The following is a 21,912-nucleotide window of genomic DNA, read 5'->3' as shown; positions in this document are numbered from 1 at the left end:
GCGTCAAATGTTCTTGGAAAAGTCAAGGACATGATGAAGCATTATACCGGTATGATAACAAAATAATTCAAAACCAAATCTTTTAATAGGGTATCTAGCCTTGCTAGACTTGCATACCACTAGATCACTCAGCGGAGGCTTTATATTACTATGTGGTCTCCATACACCTGGTGTCATGATTGAAGGAATACTAAGCTCATCATCCACACTCTTTGAACCACTAGAATCTCCATCAAATCCCAAATGACTAGTAGATGCATCATTACCATCCAACACTTTCTTCTCTCCTTTGTCTTTACCTGCAACACTTGTAGATCCACCTAAATATGTGGGGCTACTCCGTAGTCTCCTAGTTTAGGGGCTAACTGTAGGTGTAGTAGCAGATGATGTTTTTGGTCCACTAAGGCTATGTGATTCTTGCTTTTCTTCCTACACATGACTATCATAATTATTATCATCATCTAATACATCACCAGTAGATGTATACCAACTGCTCATCTCATAAAAAATAACGTCACTACTCACTTTCAACTCGCCTATGATAGGGTTATAACAACGATACCCTTTCTACTCTAAAGAGTATCCAATAAAAATACACTTTTCAGCCTTCGAATCAAGCTTCTTTTGCAGCTCATCTGTCAGATGAACATATGCAATACAACCAAATACTTTTAAGTGTGACACATCGAGCTTCTTACTTTTAAAGCATTATTCAAGGTTCATTCCATGAAGTGAAGTTGTGGAAGTTATGTTCATAATATAGATCGTAGTATGAACAACTTCAGACAAAAAATATTTTGGCATATTCTTTTCAGCCACCATCAATGCCGATGCAACTTCTGCAATATGCCTATTTTTTCTTTCTGTAACCCTATTTTGTTGTGGGGTATACTTGCAAATAAACTATCTCTTTACCCCATGAGACCTCAAGAAGCCACTAAACTCATTAGAGAGATACTCTGCCCCTCCATTTGATCTCAAACACTTAACTTTCAAGCCTATTTTTGTTTCAATAGCTGCCTTGAAAGATTTAAAGTGCTCAAATGCAACACTTTTTTCCTTTATGAAATATACCCATAGTTTCCTTGAACAATCATAAATAAACATGAAAAAGTATTTGCTACCACCAAGAGATAAATTTTGTGTAGGCCCCTAAACATCTATATGCACAACATCAAGTATTTTTTGCTTCACATCTCTATCATGTGAAAAGGGTCATCTTGCATGCATACCAAACTAGCATGCTTCACACACTTTATAGGATTCTGCAACTCTAAAAGTAGGCAACCCTATAACCAATCCTTTGGACTCCATTAATTTCAATCTTTGCATGTTTACATGTCCAATATGTTTATGCCATATTTCAATGCCTGCAACCACTCCTTTTCCTTTAGCATACATAACAATATTCATTACAGGAATTCAACATCTAAAGTGAACATGCAGCCAACTCTACTTCCTTTTGCAACCAACTTGTAGTTATCATTAAAGTCTTCTACAAAACAATATTTTGTATTAAATTGAACTTGCAACCCTTGCTCTACCATTTGGCCAATAGACACTAAATTCTTTGTGATTGATGGCACACCTAATGCATCTAATATACTCTTTGTCTAGCCATCATGTAAGGACAAGGGAACCTTTTCAATGTATGAAATTGGGTGGCATAAATCATCACCCATTTGCATAACCTAGATTTTGTAAGTCATGCATCTCCCCAAACCATTCAACATGACTAGCCATATGATTAGATGTATCTAAATCAACATACCATACATCATCATGTGTCCCTTTTCCTATAATAGCATTCATCATATGCCGCATAATAAACATACACTCATTTTTGTCTTCCTTCTATCATGAATATGATGCATAGTTTCATTGCTACAATTTACAACTGTGAATATCATCCTTATTAGCATAACAATGGGCTACAATATGAACTATTTTACTATGATAATGGCAAACAATAACAAATTTCCAAAACCTTTGTTCTGCCATCCACCTCTTTCTCTAGAGCTCCCCTTGTCTCTAAAGTTTTCATGCCCTCCTGAAACTTACATATCACCAAATTGTTGATTTAACCTATTTTGTTGGTTATCACTAGCACATCCCATACCACGGCCTCTCCAAGAGGATCTGTCACGTCCCCTTCTTGAACTTAAGTAGAAGGTTGGACGTGTTCATCATTTCTTTCATATGAGTCACCCTGCATATTGATCTCTTTGGTAATTAGGAGAGAGATCAACTCATCAAAATCTGAAAATGGCTTCTGTACATATACAGAAGTGACAAATGATTTCCAAGACTTCTCATTATTAAGGCCACTCAAAGTAGATGAAACCAAATCGTCATCATTAGGCATTGCATCAATCGCTACTAAAGCATCTGCAATGCTCCTCATCTTCAAAACATACTTATTGATAGATATTTTCTCTTTCTTCAAGGTATTCAAACTTTGCTTGAGTTGAATCTTTTGTGTCTTTGTATTTACTGAAAACATGTTCTCAAAAATTATCCAAGATGCATGTGAAGCTTTCTTGTTCCTAATATGTCATAGCATAGTACTATCAATGGCTGTAGATAGCCAATACATCACCTTTTTGTCTTTTGCATTCCATTCTTTCCACACCTTTAATTCATCTGGAGTTGCAAGGATACTCAGCTCTGGCTCATTTCTTCACTTGAAAGGAAGTTTGTCACATGAAACTTCCATGAAGGGTAGTTGTTCTTGTCTAGCTTCTCAATGATGGGATTTTCACTGTTCTCTGCCATTATCACAAAAATGATACAAAATAGCAAGCAAATCTTCTATAACCTTTCACAACAAGTGCACAACAATACATCAGGCAACATTTTTCACTGATTGCTCAATAGGACATGTAATCTGCAATTTGTTTGCAAATAAAACTTATGTTTGCTTCTTGACAAACACCTCAAAAAGTACAAATTTGAAATCTATAACCTATACACCCATTTTTCTTCATAATCTATGTCATATGTTTGAGCATAGCCTTTTGCAGCCAGCCTAGTCTTATACCTACTAATTGAACCATTTGCATTATACTTGACTCTTTGGAAACCCACTTACAATCAATATCTTTCTTGCCCTTAGGCAAGGGTACCAAACAAACAGCTTTCAAGGATGCATAGTTTCCTTGCTACAATTTACCACTATGGACATAATCCTTCCTAGCATAACAATGGGCTGCAATATGACTTGTTTTGCCACAATAATGGCAAACAATAGCAAAATTTCCAAAACCTCAATTTTGCAATCCACCTCTTCCTCTAGATCTCCCCTTGTCTCTAAAGTTTTCATGGCCTCCTGAAACTTACATGTCACCGAATTGTTGATTTAACTTGTTTTGCTGGTTATCACCAGCACATCCCATGCCAGACCTCTCAAAGAGGATTTGCCACATTTCCTTCCTGAACTTAAGTAAAATGCTTGGACATGTTCATCATTTCTTTCATATGAGTCACCCTGCATATTGATCTCTTGAGTAATCATGAGAGAAACCAACTCATCAAAATTTGGAAATGTCTTCTATACATATACAGAAGTGACAAACGATTTCCAAGACTTCTCATTATTAAGGCCACCCAAACTAATTACAAAATTTCATTGGTTTCCCAAAAACATTCTCTCCCTAAAATAGTGTTCTTGAAGGTCTTGCTTGAACTTTTGGGCTTGCTCAAAAACACTCATCGAAGAAAAGTATAACTCGGGTTAGTCTTTGCATATCAAGATTGGCCTCAAAGGTAAGAAAAAAGAGGTTATATGCAATGAACTTAATAGCTTTTTTCTTAACTTTTCCATGCTACAAAGTTTAATGATCAAATTAGAGGAGGCTCAAGGATTAGCTAGGTCTGTGATTAAACTTGACGAAAGTGAGATATTGAAGTGTACAAAATTAGTAAGGCTCTCTATTACCTTGATGACTTTCATCAAGTCATTATAGTGATTCGATGTCATTTAGTATTCAATTTGAATACAATATTTGATTGTTAGGAGCTTCTGAAGTATATACAACAAATTGGCACGTACTATATTAGGTTTTCCATCAAACTTCAATAACCTGATATGATTAAGAGCCAACAAGAAGAAGAAGAGTTATTTGTCAAGAAATTTGCATTGAATAACACATAGCTAGTGACTTGAAGGCACTCAAATGCATGTACAATGTGTGAGAGGGAGACAATTCTAGATATCCTTGCTTATAATGCATGTACCTAGTAGTAGAGCTAGAGAGTTGAGTTGAAGCAATTGGAATAGAGCTCCCTCTAGGCACATCAAAGACCCACACTTCAAGCTAGTTTTAGACCTTTCTTTGGCCAATGCTCAAATCTACACACTTCATGCACATTGTAGAATAATTGAAAACCTTGTTCATCTTTACATAGGGTTCTGTTAGAAGCTAAAGTCCTTATGAGCTAGAGAGGATGCTATAACAAAGATCTTCACTAAGTTCTATCTACTATTGGATTACATGGAGATGACCTTGTCATTGAACTAGATCCTCAGAACTCCAAAAGATAAACTTTAGAAACAATGTATCAACCATTAAAGACAATGGATGGAAATCCCTGCATAATGTAGTTAAGGATTATGCTGATAATAAGCAGGCTCTGAATAGAAAAGCCAAAGTTCATGAGATACTAGAAAAAAATAATTTTTATTATTATAAAATTGAATGGAAAGATGATGATCTTAAGGACTTCAATGACCAATTGAACCTTTTTGAAAAGGCAGTGATGATAGAAGCTTGAAATAATTAGCACTTCACTCACTATATGGTAAGAATTTTGCATTGTTATATATTTGTATTGTCTAACTTTGGAGCCCCGAGAGGAACACCAAGGAAAAGGGAATTCTCTTGCAAGAAAATCTATCTTGTAACATCAACAAGCTTGTTTATCATGTTTCATAAGATCACAATGAAGAAAAGAACACCAGGCACAACAAATCTTCATGCAGCATCATGTAAATCTCCCACGGTTTTTAATAGAATCAACCATATTCTTCAACATCTTCACAAAATCCATCAATATCACAAAGAAATCAAAAAATACACCATCTTTGAATGGAAATACATCACATAGTATTCATCTTCAATATCTTCATAGTCTTCTCTCTCAATCTCTCATATACAATCACTCTGTTTGAGTAGAATTGACTATCTCTGACTCTCTCTCACACACTCCATCAATAATACATCATATCCTCACTACAATCTCTCAAAATTACTCTCAATAATCACTCTTAGGTCGTGGATACCCCTCCCAAGAGGTATGTCTGATATGAAAGGTCACCAGAGCCACTACAGTGTCTCTTCACAGCTCACTACTGTCACTTCACTCTAGTCTTCTCTTGAGTCTTCAGCAGCTACTTCTTCCACTTCTTTTAGCTCTTTTGCACTTGTATTCACCTCTTTCCAAGGCTAGAAAACTTTCCCCAAAGTCACACATACATTCCACAGAACACTTACAGAACAGTCTACAGAACAGTACCAGAACAGTTACAGTACAGAACAGAACAGAAACAGAACAGAAGCAGAAGCTCTACAGAAGACCTACAGAAGGTTACAGAAGGTCATCAGAACTACATAACTCACTCTCAAACCATTCAAAACTCTCACAACCCATTCACTAAGCTTTCACAATATCTCATTCTTCATCAATCAATACTCCATCCCTCCTTACAGAAGACAATCAGAACAAAACAGACCAAAACAGAACAAAACAGAAGGTATACAGAACCATTCAGAACCTATCAGAACATCACAGAACCATCAACAAACATCATGATCTTCCAAAACACAATCAATATCATCCAAAACACTCTCAAACCACTTCCTAATCAACCAATCATCCCTTAAAATCAACCATTCAGCTCTCAAAAACAACAAAAATCAGCCAAAAAACAAGTCATTTCAACACTCAACATATCCCCACACTTAATAAGGAAGCGTCCTCGCGACCCAGGAAAAAGGTAATACAAGTTCATTTCAAAGCTTCACTTTGATCTTCATTATCTTCTTACAAAGAATCCATCCACCACGACCCCAACTTATAACCTGTTTCTGATATAAAAATACAAAGAAAGGAAAACTCTTTCACACATTAACACCTCTTATCAAACTAAAAATCATCACAAATTTGTAAAGGATATAAGAGTTTGCTTCTTCTTCTTCTGCATCAGCTTCAACTCTCCAACCACGACCCCAACTCGAAAAATCTCCAAAACATAGCTCGTACACAAAATCCAATAGGAAACCACCACGTTCGTTTGACATACATGAACTCACAACACAAACACGAATACACAACACAATCATCTGAATGACTTTCTCAAAAAGAAGAGTTTGGCATTAAAAAGCTTGCACCATACATTGGAAAGGCATCAATGAAGATGATCCCTCTTAAAAGATTGATGTTGTCTGAATCGATCCATAGATAAGGATTCATCTACAAAGTTTTTAGGAGGATTTTGAAAAAATTGGAGACAGCACATCCGTTCCAATAGGACCAAGTATCTGCTAGGCAAACAGAGGGCATGAAAATACAGTATCTCCAGCTGTTGAGAATCAATGCTAACATTGACATTCATGCACAACTTTGGAATAGGCTTTGAATCAGTATGGGAATGCCTATGCATATACGCCAGGTACCAAGCAAAGCGAGCAGTTAATCTCACTGAGGGATCTGCAGACTGTGAATATTGTTGGGCAAAATGAACATAGTTTTGATAAGCTTGACTTGAAACTGTCCATTCCCCTGGAATTACTGGCCAATTAATCTGCGGTCCTGTAAGGCAATCATCCGAACTCCATCCCCTTCTTCTGGAAATCTGAGTATCAAAACCAGCACAGTCACTAACCAACTGAGGTGGTTGAGATATGGAAGTGCTAGGAGAGGGTAATGGAATAAGAGAAAGTGGATGTAGGGAAGGATAGGAAAAATCATAAAAGGAAGAAAAGGTTAAAGAAGGAGTGGCAGAAATTTGTAAGGAATCACTAAGGAAAGGTGTTAATTGATAAATAGGAAACGTGGAGGGTACATTAATGAGGGGTGAAGGACAAGGTGGAGAAGGGGAAAATACCCTATCCTCAATAAAGGAACAATAGGTGAAAATAGGAATTTGAGGAAAATTAGAAGGTTGGAAAAGAAGTGGTAAAATTACTCTGGAATGAGTTTGACAAAGGGAAAAATATATAGCATAGCGGTGAGCCAATTGTTGGTAATAAAGGAGGGTAGGAACAGAAGGTCCCAAGAGAGATCGTCTCTGATAGGCATCAAAGAAAGTAGCATCAAATGGATTATGTTTAGAAAGATAGGTTAAGAGATCCATCCTCAGTTGGTTAGTACTCTGGTTAAAGGTAGGAGCTGTGTTTTGTCTTTGATTTAGGACCACTGACTCAATCATGGGATGCCACGAATTATCCTGACAATCAGCCACTTTGGAGGAATAACTTTGAAACATATCAGCTATGCGCAACTCCAAATGATTGACATAGAGAACAGCCTGTAAGACCACATCCCCCACATACCATGCCATATCTACCTCATCTGGAATGAACAAATCTCCTCGGAGATACATGTATGACATCAGCATGGTGTCTGGCGTGACAGAATCTTCAAAGAGCATTCTGACTACCTCTGTCAACAACTCAGCAGACCAAGCCCCACTCCAGCCATCCTCTGGAAAAGGTAAATCCATCGTGGAAAGCTTCATATAGAAGACCAGCTTCTGTAAATGGTAGTGGACAAAGAAAGAATGGTCAGGTAAGACAAAGTCCTGAAATTGCTCAAAGGTAGACCATAACAAGTCCATTCTGGACTGCAATCTTTCCACTTTGTCTTGGAATAGAGGGCACAAAGTAGCCTGTCTCTGTAAGGCAGCCAAGTCCTGCTGGGAAAGAGAAGGAATGAATGGAACAGGAGGGCTTGGAGGAACAGAGCGGGACTTTGCAAGCTGATCTTGAAACTGCTGGATTTGGGAGGCTTGGTTGGCCACTGTGTCATTAGCCATTTGTAAAGCTGAAAGCTTGTCATCTAATTGAACTTGGAATTCTTTCGCTTCGTTGGACATCCTCGCCTTCTCTGCTGAAAGGCTAGTAACCTGGGATTGAGCCTCGAATAACTGGGTCTTCAAAGAAGAAATCTCATCGCTTTGAGTGGCAACCAGTTGGATTTGTTGTTCCATTTGCTTAAATAAATCTGCTAGGGTATCCTTAGCAGATGCTAACTCAGATGTTGCCTTATGCAACTGGTCTTTGGACTGCATGAGCTCCTCATAGAAAGATGCGTACAACTGTTGAACACAGGCTGTCACGGACAACTCAATGGAACTTTGAATATCCTTGCAGAGGAAAGGAATGGCATCTCCTGAAACGAGACTGTTCAGGGAAGGAACTGAGATATCCAAGGATCCTTCTCTATGTGCTCTGAATAGGTTATTGCAAGTGAGAAACCCAGGGAGGTCACTGCCAGAAGTAGCAGGGATAGGCACTGAGGGAAGTACAGCAGGGGCTTTGTCCGCTACCCTCTTCAAGCGTTTGCGCTGTATAACCAGGGGAGGCGGAGAATCATCATCCTCAATGTCAATAGGTGCGGACTCTTCTGAAGGTGGAGGAGGAGGTACTGGATCTGATGGAGGAGGTGGAGGTACAGTCTTCTGTAAACCTGAATAGGTCAAGAAGGCAGACAAATAGGATCCATAGGTAACATTGGTAACATTACCCCTCGTGACTTTAACAAAATGCTGATCCATCTTAGTAAGGAGGTATGTGCTCCAATCAATGGCAACTCCTTTTAGCACCATCCTGGAAGCTGTGAAAAGCTCTTTGGACAAATAGTGGGATGGCGTTTTGGCAGGCATGAACCTGTCCTGAAGGAACTGGCACATCGTCTTCCAGACGGGATCAGTAATCATAGAAAACGAAACTCCTGAAGAGTTTATCACTTTCTTAACATCAAGGACTTCCCTTGTCTGCTTCTGCAACAGCTTGAGAATCTCTTCATTAGAGAAGAGCTGACGAGTGGTCACAAAAGGTTCTCCTTTGGAGGGTAAGGACAAAGCCTTCCCTAAGCCTCGAGACGTCAATGTCATAGACATGCCTTGGACTACTCCTGTCTTCTTGCTGTAAGAGGCCAGGAACTCATCACATACGGACGGATCCTCTGGAAGTAATGGAAAAGGAGTGGCCACAAAAGCAGCAAGTCCTGCCTTCGTGAGGGGCTCAAAAGTAAGTAGGGACGAGTAATCCCTACTAACTAGTGGGACATACTGGATAGGGGGAGGAGCATGAGAAGGCGCCATTCAGATGGGTACACACACACCACAAACACAGACAATCAAGGTGAATGCCTGCAAACCAACACACAAAAAAAACCAAGGATAAGAGAATTACCAAATAAAACGTGACACGACCTACTAACCCCAGGCAAACCACATCCTAGAAAAAAAAATTTGACATGACCTCGAGACAAATGCGACCGAAAGCTTCATGCGATGCATCAAACAAACACCCTGAACCCCGTATCAGGCAATAAAAGAAAAAAAACTACATACCGTACCCGTAACCGTAACAAAGACATGAAACCAAAACCATACCATATCCAACATCTATCAATACGACATCTATGATAGAACCAAGACTGGACCATGGAAAACATCACTAAGAACTGCGTATACCCATCCCACGAAACGGTTCATTAAAAAAAAAGGATTAAGTGCAGTGAGGGGGGATTGAATTTAATGAAGGGTGGATTTTAATCAATTATTAAAAATGGGTGAAGTTTTATTAGGTGATAAACCTTAATAAGAAAACGGCGGTTCCTTATTATAAATTAGTTACCAATTATTAGGTTAAACGGGTGCAGTTACACGAGTCCCGGACTTCGATTCCCGACTGGGTCTCTAAATGCAATTCATTGATTATAATTAAAGTGATGTGGAGCGCTTTTTTGCCAGCGCGTGCTCATGTGACGGCTGGTTTATTTTAGTTAAAATTTTAGAGTGCCTCTGTAGCGCACGTAGCGCGTGCTAAGTGAACGGCTGGTTTATTTTAATTTAAAAAAATGTGTGTTTAGCGCGAATGCGCGTGCCATGGTGGGTGGATTAAAGGGTGTATTTTAACAATTAATTGTGAGTAAGGGGGAAAAATAAATAAATAAATAACAGAAAATAAATACCTGGCAGGGTGTGTATGAAATGCAGGAATGCGCACGGAAGAGTCCCAGGAAAGGAAAAGCAAAAAGCACTGATGAAACAACAATGAACACCTTAGCAGATGTGTTAATTTGATTTATGTTGGTTTTTTTTATTTTTATGTATTTTATTTTATTTTTAGTTGTAGTTTTGTTATGTTTGAATAAATGGAAAATGAGTAAGGGAGGTGAGGGAAATTTTTTAGAAGGTTTTTAGAATTTGTTAGAATTTTTTACAATTTTTTAAATGATTTTTCCTATTTTTTTGGCAATTTAAGGGTAATTTTAGGAAAGATGGATTTTTCTAAAATTATAGGAAAGGCAATTCCTAGCAGACAAAGGTCCAAAAATTAACAAAAGACAGAAGGAATTTTTAGAAATTTTTTGAAATTTTTTTATGAAAAAATGAATGTTGTGATTAAGTAAGTCACATTGGTCACATTAATCACATAAGTCACATTAGTCACAAGTCACATTAATCACTTAAGTCACTTAAGTCATTTAAGTCAGGTTAGTCATGTTAGTCAGGGAAATCAACCTAGGTTAGTTCTGACTAACTAAGTTAGTTAATTAAGTTTTAATTAGTCATGGTGGTAACTAAGTTAGGTTAGTTACTTAACTTAGTTAGTGAGTGACTAATCTTAGGTTAGTGAGGTACTAACCTAGGTTAGTGGGAGGTGGGAGGTGGAAGGGAGGGGAGGTGGAGGTGGAGTCGGCGGGGTGGAGGTGGAGTCGGCGGACGCGGCGGCTCTGGCGGCGGCGAACGCGACGACAGCGGGCGGCGACGGCGACCACGGCTGCGGCGGGCGGCGACGGCGACCACTGTTTCGGCGGCGGGCGCAGTCGACCACGGCTTCGGCGGCGGGCGCAGTCGACCACGGCTGCGGCGGCGGCGACGGAGGGAGGAAGGAGAAGGGGAGGAAAAGGGAGGAGGGGAGGGAGGAAGAAGGAGGAAGAGGGAAGGGAGGAAGAAGAAGGGGAGGAAGAAGAAGGGGAGGAAGAGGGAAGGGAGGAAGAAGGAGGAAGAGGGAAGGGAGGAAGAAGAAGGGGAGAAAGAAAGGAGAGGAAAGAGAAGAAAGAAGAAAGGAGAGAGAAGAGAGGGGAGAGAAGAAAGAAGAAGGGAGAGGGAAGAAGAAGGAAAGGCGATGGTGGCAGGAGAGAAGAAGGAGAGAGAAGGGAGAGGAGAGAGAAGAAAGAAGAAGGGAGAGAGGAAGAAGACGTGCAGAGAGGGAGAGAGAGAGAGAGAGAAAGAAAGAGAGAGAGAGAGAGAGAGACGGTTGAGGCGGGAGGGGGGTTGTTTTTTTTTTTTTAACAAAAATAAAAAGAAAAGAAATAATAATAATAAAAATAAGAAAATGGGTGGGCGGGCAGGAGGGGGTGAGCAAGGGCTAGGGAGGATGGGCGGGGTCAAGAGGGGACGGATCCCCGTCCCGCGCACGTGCGCGGGGCGGGGTAAAAAAATTTGCCGTGACGGGATGGAAAGGACGCGGGGAGGACGGTACGGGGTACGCGGACACGACCGGGGCGCGTGGAGACGCGTTAAATCGAAAACGGGCGCGAGAAAAAACGTAAAAATAAAGAAAAAGTAATAACTCCCCATCCGGATATCAAAACAAAATACCGTAAAAACGAAAAGTGGGCAGGACGACAGGGGGGAAACATTAAAAAGACGGGACGGGGGTTCCGGGAGGGGTAAAGGACGTTCACGTGCAAAAAACACAAAAAACGAACCAAAAACGTAATTTAAAAATTAATATCGAAAGATCCGTGCATCGGAATGAAGGGCGGAGAAAAGGAAAACTGTGCAAAAAGGTGTGCCCGACAATCCTATCCTATCAAAACATAATTCCGACGGAAATAAGATGCGTTCACATGGGAAAAACCCAAAAAACAAACCCGAAAATGGGATCGGAAATTAATATCGGACGAACCGGTCACCGGAATGACATACAGTAAGAAGCAAAAATGTGTGCAGGAAGGAGTGGCACAGGGTTATCACGTTAAAACGTAGTTCCGACAGAAATAGGAGGGGTTCACATGTGAAAAACTCCAAAAAGACTCCCGAAAACTCATTTAAAATTAATAAGTAAAAATCCGGAAGTCGAAAAAGGATGGAGGAAAAAGGAAAAAGGTAGGGGAAGGCACAGCGGACACGACTGTCAAATCAAATTGGAAGTCCGATGCCAATAGGGCAAGTTCACATAGAAAAATGTCAAAAATACGCACGAAAAAGGCTTAAAAACCCGGAAAATTAAGAACGGACAAACCGTGTATCAGAATGATGTGGAATAAAAAGAAAAAATGTCAGGGGAAAAGATTTGGTCAGGGCTATGAGGTCAAATCACGGTTCTGAAGCAAGAAAAGCGCGTTCATATGGAAAACCGGCTAAATTGCGGAAAATGCGTCAAAAATTAATAACTCAAAAACCGTGCACCGGAACAGGGGTAGGTAAAAAGGAAAAATGGTCAGTTCAACAGGAGGAACAGGGCTATGAGGTTGGATTTGGACTTTGGTGAACGTAGGATGCATTCACAGGACAGGACCGCAAAATCAGGGAATGAAGGAAAACTGCAAAGGAACAGTCCCAAGGGTGGGTGGAACATAACCGGGTGGGTGGGAAGGGACCCCAGGAGGGTAAAAGCAAGTCATGGTATACATGCATGAGCAAGATAAGGCATATGTAGATGAGTATGCAATGTAGACGCGCAGGGACGCGTCCCCACACTTAAGACCTTAACGGATAGGGTTAACCGAGCATTAGGAACCTAGGACCATGCGACAGACCATCCACTAACTTCCCCACACTTAAAACATGAACATCACTAAGAGACAGAAGTTGTAGGGTTAGAAAAACTTGGCCCGGTGCGTCAAGAATCAAGGTTGAATATCGATGGCACGTCCAGTGTTGTTGTCGGCGCTGGAGGGACCAAGGCATCTTCTTGGCACAGGTTCATCATGGCAGGGACCACGCCACAGCACCCAGGGAGGTAGCTAATGGAAGGAATCGTAGGAAATTCGTTGTCGATGATGAGGGATATTGCACTCAACTCCTAGTCACTCAATTTGGAATGAAGGAACAGTCACTCGCCCCATGACTAATATCACTCGAGAAAGAATGATTAAAACCCATATCGCATACCCGGTCGAGGCATCAACAAGGGGGGAATGGTGTAGAAGGAGTATGCCAGGGTGCACAGTGGATGGTGCATTAGTGCGTCCAACCCGTCTGGCATAGGTGCAAGGAGGAAGGCAAGGGAGCCTTACAGTGAAGTGTACAGAACAGGGTGATGTGTCTTGTGTTGACAGTAAAGACCCATCCCGTGGGTGCATAGGGAAACAGGAACCTACCTGACTCCAAGTGTCATAACGTCCCTCAATCTTCACCTCTCGGTATTTGATTGAAGAACTCCAGTCACACTCAACCCACCCTCTGTCTCACTCTCTGTTGATAGATACAGAAGGGCAGCCTTTTCCTGAAACCCATTGATGTAATCCTCACAGTCACTTGTGCAAAGGTTGTATGCCTTGTGCGCAGTTGATGGTGCAACTGTGCATCCCGCCCTGTGCCGGCATACGGTGCGAGAAGGAAGGCAAGGGAGCCTTATGGTGCAGTGCACAGAAACAAATTGTGCTTTGTGCATTGAGAGGCCCATCCCGTGCGTGCAACACTTCATTCATACTTCGCACCTCTCATTTGATTTGAAGGGAAAAGACTGGTCTCTCGCCCCACCCTCTGTCTCACGCTCTGTTGATAGATACAGAGGGCAACCATACTCACTTCCTCATCCGGTTAGGATGAAATCTCACATCACTCAAGGGGTTGTCGATGAAGATCGCGTCATCAGTTGTTGAGGAGGCGTACCCAGGGAGGTAGCCATCAAATTCGAACATTGTGGTGGATAGGAATATGTCGTCTTCTAGAGGACAGTTAGTCATTTTGCAAAGAGACCCAAGACCCAGCGTACCAAGGGAGGCAGCTTCGGAATTGGATCCTAGGGATATCAATCAATGAATCCACTTGCTGGACTGCTGGGTGTTACCACCTTTTCCACAGCTAGCTTCTCGCCCAAGGGTGTTTACCACCTTTCCTTGAAACGAGGCCCGCTATGACAGGGAATTGCTTCCTTTTCTCTCATAACAGATTTGTTTTGTTTTTTTTTTCTCTTTGATTTTTTTTCTTTTTCTTATTTTCCCCTATTCCCGAGGGTGTTTCCACCTTTTCTCGAAGAATAGGTCGGCATGACAGGGACCTAAGTCCTTTTCTCCCATGACCGATATGTTTTGTTTTTTTTTCGTTTTTTTCTTTCTTTCTTTTTCTCTTTTCTTCAAATTGAACAAGGGAATGGTAGAAAGACCATGTGTCAGAACCCACCTCGCCACTGTCGCTGGTGGAAAATAGAGGATAAGAGATCAAGGCTGGAAGGGGGTTTGGAGGGGACAGAGGGTTGCGTCCACTTCATCAGGAGTGATTGAAGAACGGCTATCAGAAGTAGCATCATAAGAAGTACAGTGCTGCGCCAATGAGGGAAAAGATCAAGTGACCGTAATTGTCAAGATCCCCAAGGAGGGAAGTACTTCTTCAGGCGATATCCATTGATCAGAAAGGGATCATCAGAGGCATCAACGGTCTGTATTTGGACAGAACCATTAGGGTTGACTGCAAGTACCTTATAGGGGCCCATCCACCGCTGTTGGAGCTTGCCAGGAAACTTGCCAAATCGTGAATCATAGGCTAAGACCAAATCACCTTCTTTGAACTCCTTGTGCTTGATGAAACTGTCATGGTAAGCCTTGCGTCGAGCTTGCGTGGCTTCCATGCACTGTAGAGCCATCCTACGAATTTCGTCCAAACATTCCAAGTGCAGGAGACGGCGTTGCAGTGAATCGTCATCCCCCAAACGCTCTTTGATCGCCACTCTCAAAGAGGGTAGTTCCAGTTCAACAGGAAAAACAGCTTCTGTTCCATACACCAACTGGAAAGGTGTCTGTCCTGTTGCTGCTTTATGGGAGGTTCTGTACGCCCAGAGGGCCTCTGTAAGTCGATCGTCCCAATCACGCCGATGTGCAGCAATTGTTCTTGTCAGAATCGAGTAGAGGATGCGATTGGTGACCTCGACTTGGCCGTTGGCTCTGGGGTAATAAGGAGTGGACTTGCGATGGCGGATCTTATACAATTCTGTCAACTCCTCCATGACTTTGTTAAGGAAATGCGTGCCTCTGTCACTTACCAGCTCTAAGGGACTGCCAAAACGGGTGATGATATTCTCATACATGAACAGGGCCACGCTGTTACCATCGTCCCGCTTGAGGGCTTTAGCTTCACACCACTTTGTGACATAATCTGTACATACGAGGATGTATCTGTTCTGTTTCCTTCTGGTAGGAGGATCGATTGGACCGACGAAGTCAACGCCCCACTTCTCAAACGGCTTTAAAGGAAGGATAGGTTGCAATGGCATGGCACTTGTCTTCGTGGGTTTCCCCATTCTTTGACAAGCATCACATCTTTTACAGTAATCATAGGCATCTTTGTGAATGGTAGGCCACCAATATCCTGCTAGCAGAGCCTTCCTGGCTGTAGCTTCTCCTGCAAAGTGACCTCCACATGGCTCGTCATGGCAAGCCTTCAAAACAATCCCAATCTCTTCTCCTGCAACACATCTTCTGAGTACTTCATCTTTGCCTTTCTTGTACAGTGCACCACCTAGCAGGGTGTATGGGGCTGATTCTAGCATGAGCTTCTTCCTTTCCCGACTAGAAATACCAGGAGGGTATTGTTGGGTTGCCAGTAGATTGGCAATGTCTGCATACCAGGGAGTTACAGTTTCTGCCAAGAATAGGGAAGCATCAGGGAGGTCTGGATCATCTCGTTCCTCGTCTGCAGTTTGTGGGATACGCGACAGATGATCAGCCAGGACATGGGAACGACCAGGCTTAGTAATCACCTCAAAGTCGAACTCTTGGAATAAAAGGAGCCATCTCATCATTCGTCCTTTCACATCTGCTTTGTTCATCAAGAAGGACAGGGCCTCATGATCCACATAAAATTTAAAGTGGGTAGATAGGAGGTAATGGCGAAACTTTTCCAGGGCAAACACCATTGCCAAGCACTCCAGCTCGGTCACTGTATAGTTCCGTTCCCTATCAGTGACTTTTCGGCTTGCATAATAGATCGGTTGATCCAGCTTCGAGGAGCCCTTTTGGCAGAGGACAGCACCTAAGCCTTCAATTGATGCATCAGTGTGTACATGGAACTCTTTCGTCCAATCAGGAGGTTGCAGAATGGGTGCCTCTATCAGACACTGCTTCAGAGTGTGGAAGGCTTTGTCACATTCTTCTGTCCAAGTAAACTCTGCATCTTTCCTTAGGAGCTTATGCAAGGAAGTTGCCTTTGTCGCAAAATGGGCTATGAACCTTCTGTAGTAACCCACATGGCCTAGGAATCCCCTCAACTGTTTGAGGTTGGTAGGTGCTGTCAGAGCTGCAATCTTTTCGATCTTTGCAGGGTCTGTTGATATCCCTTGTGCTGAGACAATGTGGCCCAACAGAACTCCAGAAGAGACCCCAAAGATGCATTTGTCGGGGTTAAGGGAAATCCCATACTCCCGGCATCGGTCAAAGCATTGTTCCAAATGTCCCCAGTGTTCACTGATCAAACTATAGACACAGAAGTCATCCAAATATACCTCAATAAAGTCGTGCAGATGATTTTGAAATGCAGCCATCATGACTCGTTGGAAAGTAGCAGGGGCATTGCAGAGCCCAAATGGCATCACTCGGTAAGCGTAGGTCCCCCATTCTGTGGTGAAGGTTGTTTTGGATTGGTCTTCTTCTGCAATTTGCACCTGGTTGTATCCACTGAATCCATCCAGAAGAGAATAAAGCTCATGTCCTGCCACTGTGTCCAACAGTTGGTCTGTGAAAGGGATTGGAAAGTGATCCTTCTTTGTCTTGGAATTAAGCTTTCGGAAATCCACACATATTCGCAATTTGCCATTCTTCTTGGGTACAACCACGATGGGTGAAACCCATTCACTGTTTGCCACTGGATAGATGAACTCGGCCTCCAGAAGCTTCAACAGCTCCGCTTTCACCAATGTGGAATAATTCGGGTTCATTCGCCTCTGTCGTTGCCGTACTGGCTTGGCATCAGGCTCCAAGTCAATATGATGTTGACATATTGTGGGATCAATCCCCTTTAGGTCTTTGTAAGACCATGCAAACACGTCCAAATTTTCTTTCAACAAGTGGTACAAGGTTGACAACTCCTCTTCTGGGAGACTGCTACCCACCTTCAAGTGGCGTTCAGTGCCTTCTGAATCCACAAGGGTTAACTGCCTTTCACCCTCTACTTCACGGATGAAGGTCCCGCGGACTGCTTCTGGATACAGATCCGACTCCTTCAAGGGAGTGGTGTCCTCTTCTGATGTCCCACTAGAACCAACTTCCTCTTTTGGTGGAGACTTAGGTTGCTCCTTAAGACGTTGGAATGGAATAAGCGCCGTTTCGGGTTTGGTTTCAAAGTTAATTACCTCTTGGCTTGAAGACTCATCTTCTGATGATACATCCAGGAACATCACATAACAGGGACCCTCTGATGCTTGTTGGGTTGATGGGACTGGTGCTTGTTGGCACGGTGCATCATCATCATCTTTCTTTGGCAAGGATGGGTTAGGACGGCAGGAGCCACACTTGAAAGACGGCTTGTTCTTCTTCATCCATTTCTTATAAAGGTTTTGCATATGAGATGATCCATTTACCAGACCAAATGGTACCATTGCCATTCTGTCCCATAGCATGAGCTCATCGGCTTCTGATGCTTCTGGAACTTCTTCCCCAAATGTATCCTCTTCAGGTGGGATAGACTCCTCTGGCTCACTTTCATAAGCTTCTTCATCCATATCATATCCATCCTCGTCTGTCTCTGTCTCTGTCTCTGCTTCTGCTTCTGTCTCTGCTTCTGCTTCTGCTTCTGTCTCTGCTTCTGCTTCTGCTTCTGTAGGAGCTCTGTAACAGAAGAACAGATTCTCTGGTTCCTCTCCATCCTCTGTCTCTGCTGTGGCCATGTAACAGGGAGAGCAGTACATCCATGCTTCTATCTCACTGTCAGAAGTGATTTCAGAAGTCATGCCTGGTTCAGGCAGGAAGTATTCACCCATTGATAATGGCTTTGCATCCTTTGGAAGTCGGCTTACTGTATCCACTGTTAAGGAATGTGCCACTGTTTTCTTAGGAAGGATTTGTTTGACAGCATCTTCGTCTGCTGATGTCCCATCCGTAGCCTCGTTAGGGGAGTCAGAAGATAATTCCAAGGAGGTGAATCCATGTCCTTTTTGAGAACCATACAGTTTCAGCACCACTTTGTTGGGTCCTCTGCCCAAGGTCAAGGTTCCTTTGAACCAATCCGTCCTTGCTCGGGCTTCAAAAAGCCATGGTCTGCCCAGTAACAGGGGATAGGATGTACCATAAGAGTTTGGCTTCACCACCAAATAGGTTAGCCAATAATCTTTTCCAGCCACTGTAGTCTTTACATAGGGAAGAATGCCCAAAGGCTTGATTCTGCTCTGATCCGCCAGTCTGATGAGCCATTGGGTTGGTTGCACACCTTGTAAGCCTAGATCCTTCATTGTAATATCCGTCATAATGTTTACTGATGAACCACCATCAATCAGTGCATTTGCAATGAAGCAGCCTTCTATCCACACGCCAGTCTCTGGAGTACCCGGATCTAGAAAAGCATTAGCCACATCCACTTCTTTTACAGGCTCTGGAGCCTTGTTGGACTTTGTCACTGTTGAGGAAGCAATCCTTAAACCACGTCTTTTTGTCAGTATACTTTTGAATCTTTTCCGGCAACTGGGAGACAACATCAATAATTGTCGGAATGTGAGGTTTGGTTTAAAGGTATCTAGATCTCTAACCAGATCGTATTCCTTAATAGGATCCACTGGCTTCTCTAATCGGTTAGGGAATGGGGCAACACCCATTTTCATTTTCCCTCTTTCTTCCAACAGAGGCATTACAGAAACTTCTTCTGCCACTTCTGGCACTTCCTCCTCTTCTGTATCCTGGACCTCTGGTCCTGTCTCTGTAACTGTCTCTGTAACTCTCTGTGGCTCTGTAGGGCTCTGTACGGCACTGTTAGGCTCTGTTCTGTTCTGTTCTGCTGGTGGAAGACTGAACTTCACTGTTCTGGCAGGAGGGTTATTTTCTTTCTGGATAGGTGGTTCCTTCTGCTTTGCACGCGTTATGGCAGCAACTTCCAATTCCACCAAATTGGAGGTAGGCTCTTGGGCCTTGGCTGGACTATCAGTAGCACTGTTTTTCACTGGGGCTGGGCTTGGACAGTCTTTTGCAGTGTGGCCTTCTCCTTTGCATCGACTGCATAAGGGCTTGTAATCCACTGACCTTCGAGGATTTGGACAATTTGGTGAGATGTGTCCCTTTTCCCCGCATCTGTAACACTCCACTTCTGATCTCTGACCACCGCCAGACTGTCTTCCTCTGTAACTTTGAGAAGGAAATCTTCTGGGTCCGAAATTAGGACCAAACTCTCTAGGCTTGGGTCCAATATCTTGTGTTGTCATTTTGGATTCCAGCAAGTTGAATCTTGCGTCTTCTTCCTTCCTTCTCCTATCATGCATCTCCTTCAGAGAGCAAATGTCCTCTGTATGATTCTTCCGCAAACAGTAGGAACAGAAGGCTCCAGGGATGGTTGGTTTCCGTGTACATTCAGTGGCTAAATGGCCTGCTTGATGACACTTACCACACCAAGTATTTGACCGCATCACATCTCTTCCTGCTCCTGCAACGTTGGATATGCTCGCTGTGTTCACTTTCAACGTCTGTAGTTGCTCTGTAATCACATCCATCAACTCCTTTTTGATGTTTGCAACTGAGTTGGATAAATAATCCTTCAAGCTTTCTCCTCCGGACGTACTGGCAGGAGGGTTTTGAGGAGTCTCTGTAATCACTGCATAAACTGGTTGGGTTGGTATAGAGGAGTCTCTGTTCTGGTTCTGATTCAGAGCTCCTGTTTGAACCGTTGGCTGTTGACTCCAGTTGGTAGGGTTCCACTGTTGCTGCTGATTTTGCATTGAGGAGATTGGTTGGGACCATTGTTGTTGTGGTTGAACCATCATTTGAGGCATGGATTGTGGCCACTGTGGATTTGGTGCACTGTACTGTGATACTGGGGGCATCTGTTGGTAGGGATAGGGAACAGTCCCTGGGACTGCATTTGGTGGGTACATCATTCCTGGCACTAGAGGAGGTAGGACTCCTCTTCCTGTATTCATTGCTAGTCTAGCTTCCACTTCATCGTACAGTCTTGCACCTTCTGTTGCAGCTTGCAGGGTGGCTGGTCTTTGTAGCTCCACAAACTTACGGACTTCTGGTTGTAATCCTCTGAGAAACACTCCCTTCTGAATGCCATCATCTAGATTATGGTTAGTCCATCTCTTCAGGATGGATTCCATTCGTGAGACATAAGCTTCTACTCTTTCTCCAGAGGACTGACTTAGGTTCATGAATTCCTCTCGCATCCGCTCTTCAAAACCTTCACGCCTGAATTTAGTGAGGAAGGCCAACTTCAGGTCGTCCCATGTGCCAAAAGTTCCTGCTGCTTGTCTCTCATACCACTGAAACGCCGCGCCCTTGAAAGTGGCGGGGAATATTGCTAACCAATGCTCAGGGGTTCTGGCATTGTTAGCCACACACGCTACCATAAACTCTGCTACATGAAGATCGGGGTCTTCATTGTACTCTCCCTTAAAAACTGGCAATGGGACTACATTTGCTGGTCTGTCATCAATATTTCCAGGACGGATCTGGCTTGGAAGTGGACCTCCAGCAGGAGGAGGAAGGGCTTGATGTGCCATTGGGACTTCTGTAAAGAGTTCCGCAAGGGCGTCAAAGGCGGCTTCGGCTGCGAGCTCGCTCTCGGCTCTGATTCTTGCTTTCTCTCTTCTCACGTACCTCTGGACTCGTTCTAACGCTTGTCTTTTTATTGCGTCATTCATCAGGGGGTTGACTCCACTATGTTGTTAGTGCTCCACAGAGGGTTAACAGAAGGCTTCAGTCTCTGGAGGACTCTCTTGCCAACATTTCTTCTACTTCTTTCCTCTCAACGTCCCTAAATTCTGCTTTCATGCCACTGCACAGGGGAAGGTATTCGGTTCTGAAGGTGTCAAAATGCATACGTCTGAGCATGGTGGTGGTGCCATCATCATAGTAATGCCAGCTTCTGATGGTTTCAATAGTGTATGTTGTGAAAAACACTCTGTCTACCAACTTCCAGTGGGTTGCTAATTGAACAAACAGAAGATTATCAGTACACCAAGCATCCCATGTATCTTGCTGTTGAGCGTCCACGAACAAATTCCAACTCTTTTCCTTCTTGTCTTTGTGAACCTCTACAGACCAAGACTCCTGAAGCTTCTTCACAATCTCCCACTTGATGTTGTCTGGAAACTTCTCAATGAATGCCAAATCTTCCATGGATGTTCATTCTCTCTGTTTCTGCTCTTCAGTTTGTTCCCAAACAGTTTGCCACCAAGATGCAAGTTTCTGCTGCTTCAACAGGAAGAGGAAACTGTCCACCACATAGAGCATGCATCATGATGGTGATATGTTTCCGCCATTGTGGGATGAACTTCTTATGGAAAGTGGCTTTGATTATAAGGAATTCCAACTCTT

Source organism: Lygodium microphyllum, chromosome 23 (genome assembly GCF_053477565.2).
Source record: "Lygodium microphyllum isolate KBCC chromosome 23, Lygodium_microphyllum_v1.1.10, whole genome shotgun sequence".
Lineage (NCBI taxonomy): Eukaryota > Viridiplantae > Streptophyta > Polypodiopsida > Schizaeales > Lygodiaceae > Lygodium > Lygodium microphyllum.
Note: the sequence above shows the minus strand (reverse complement) of the source record.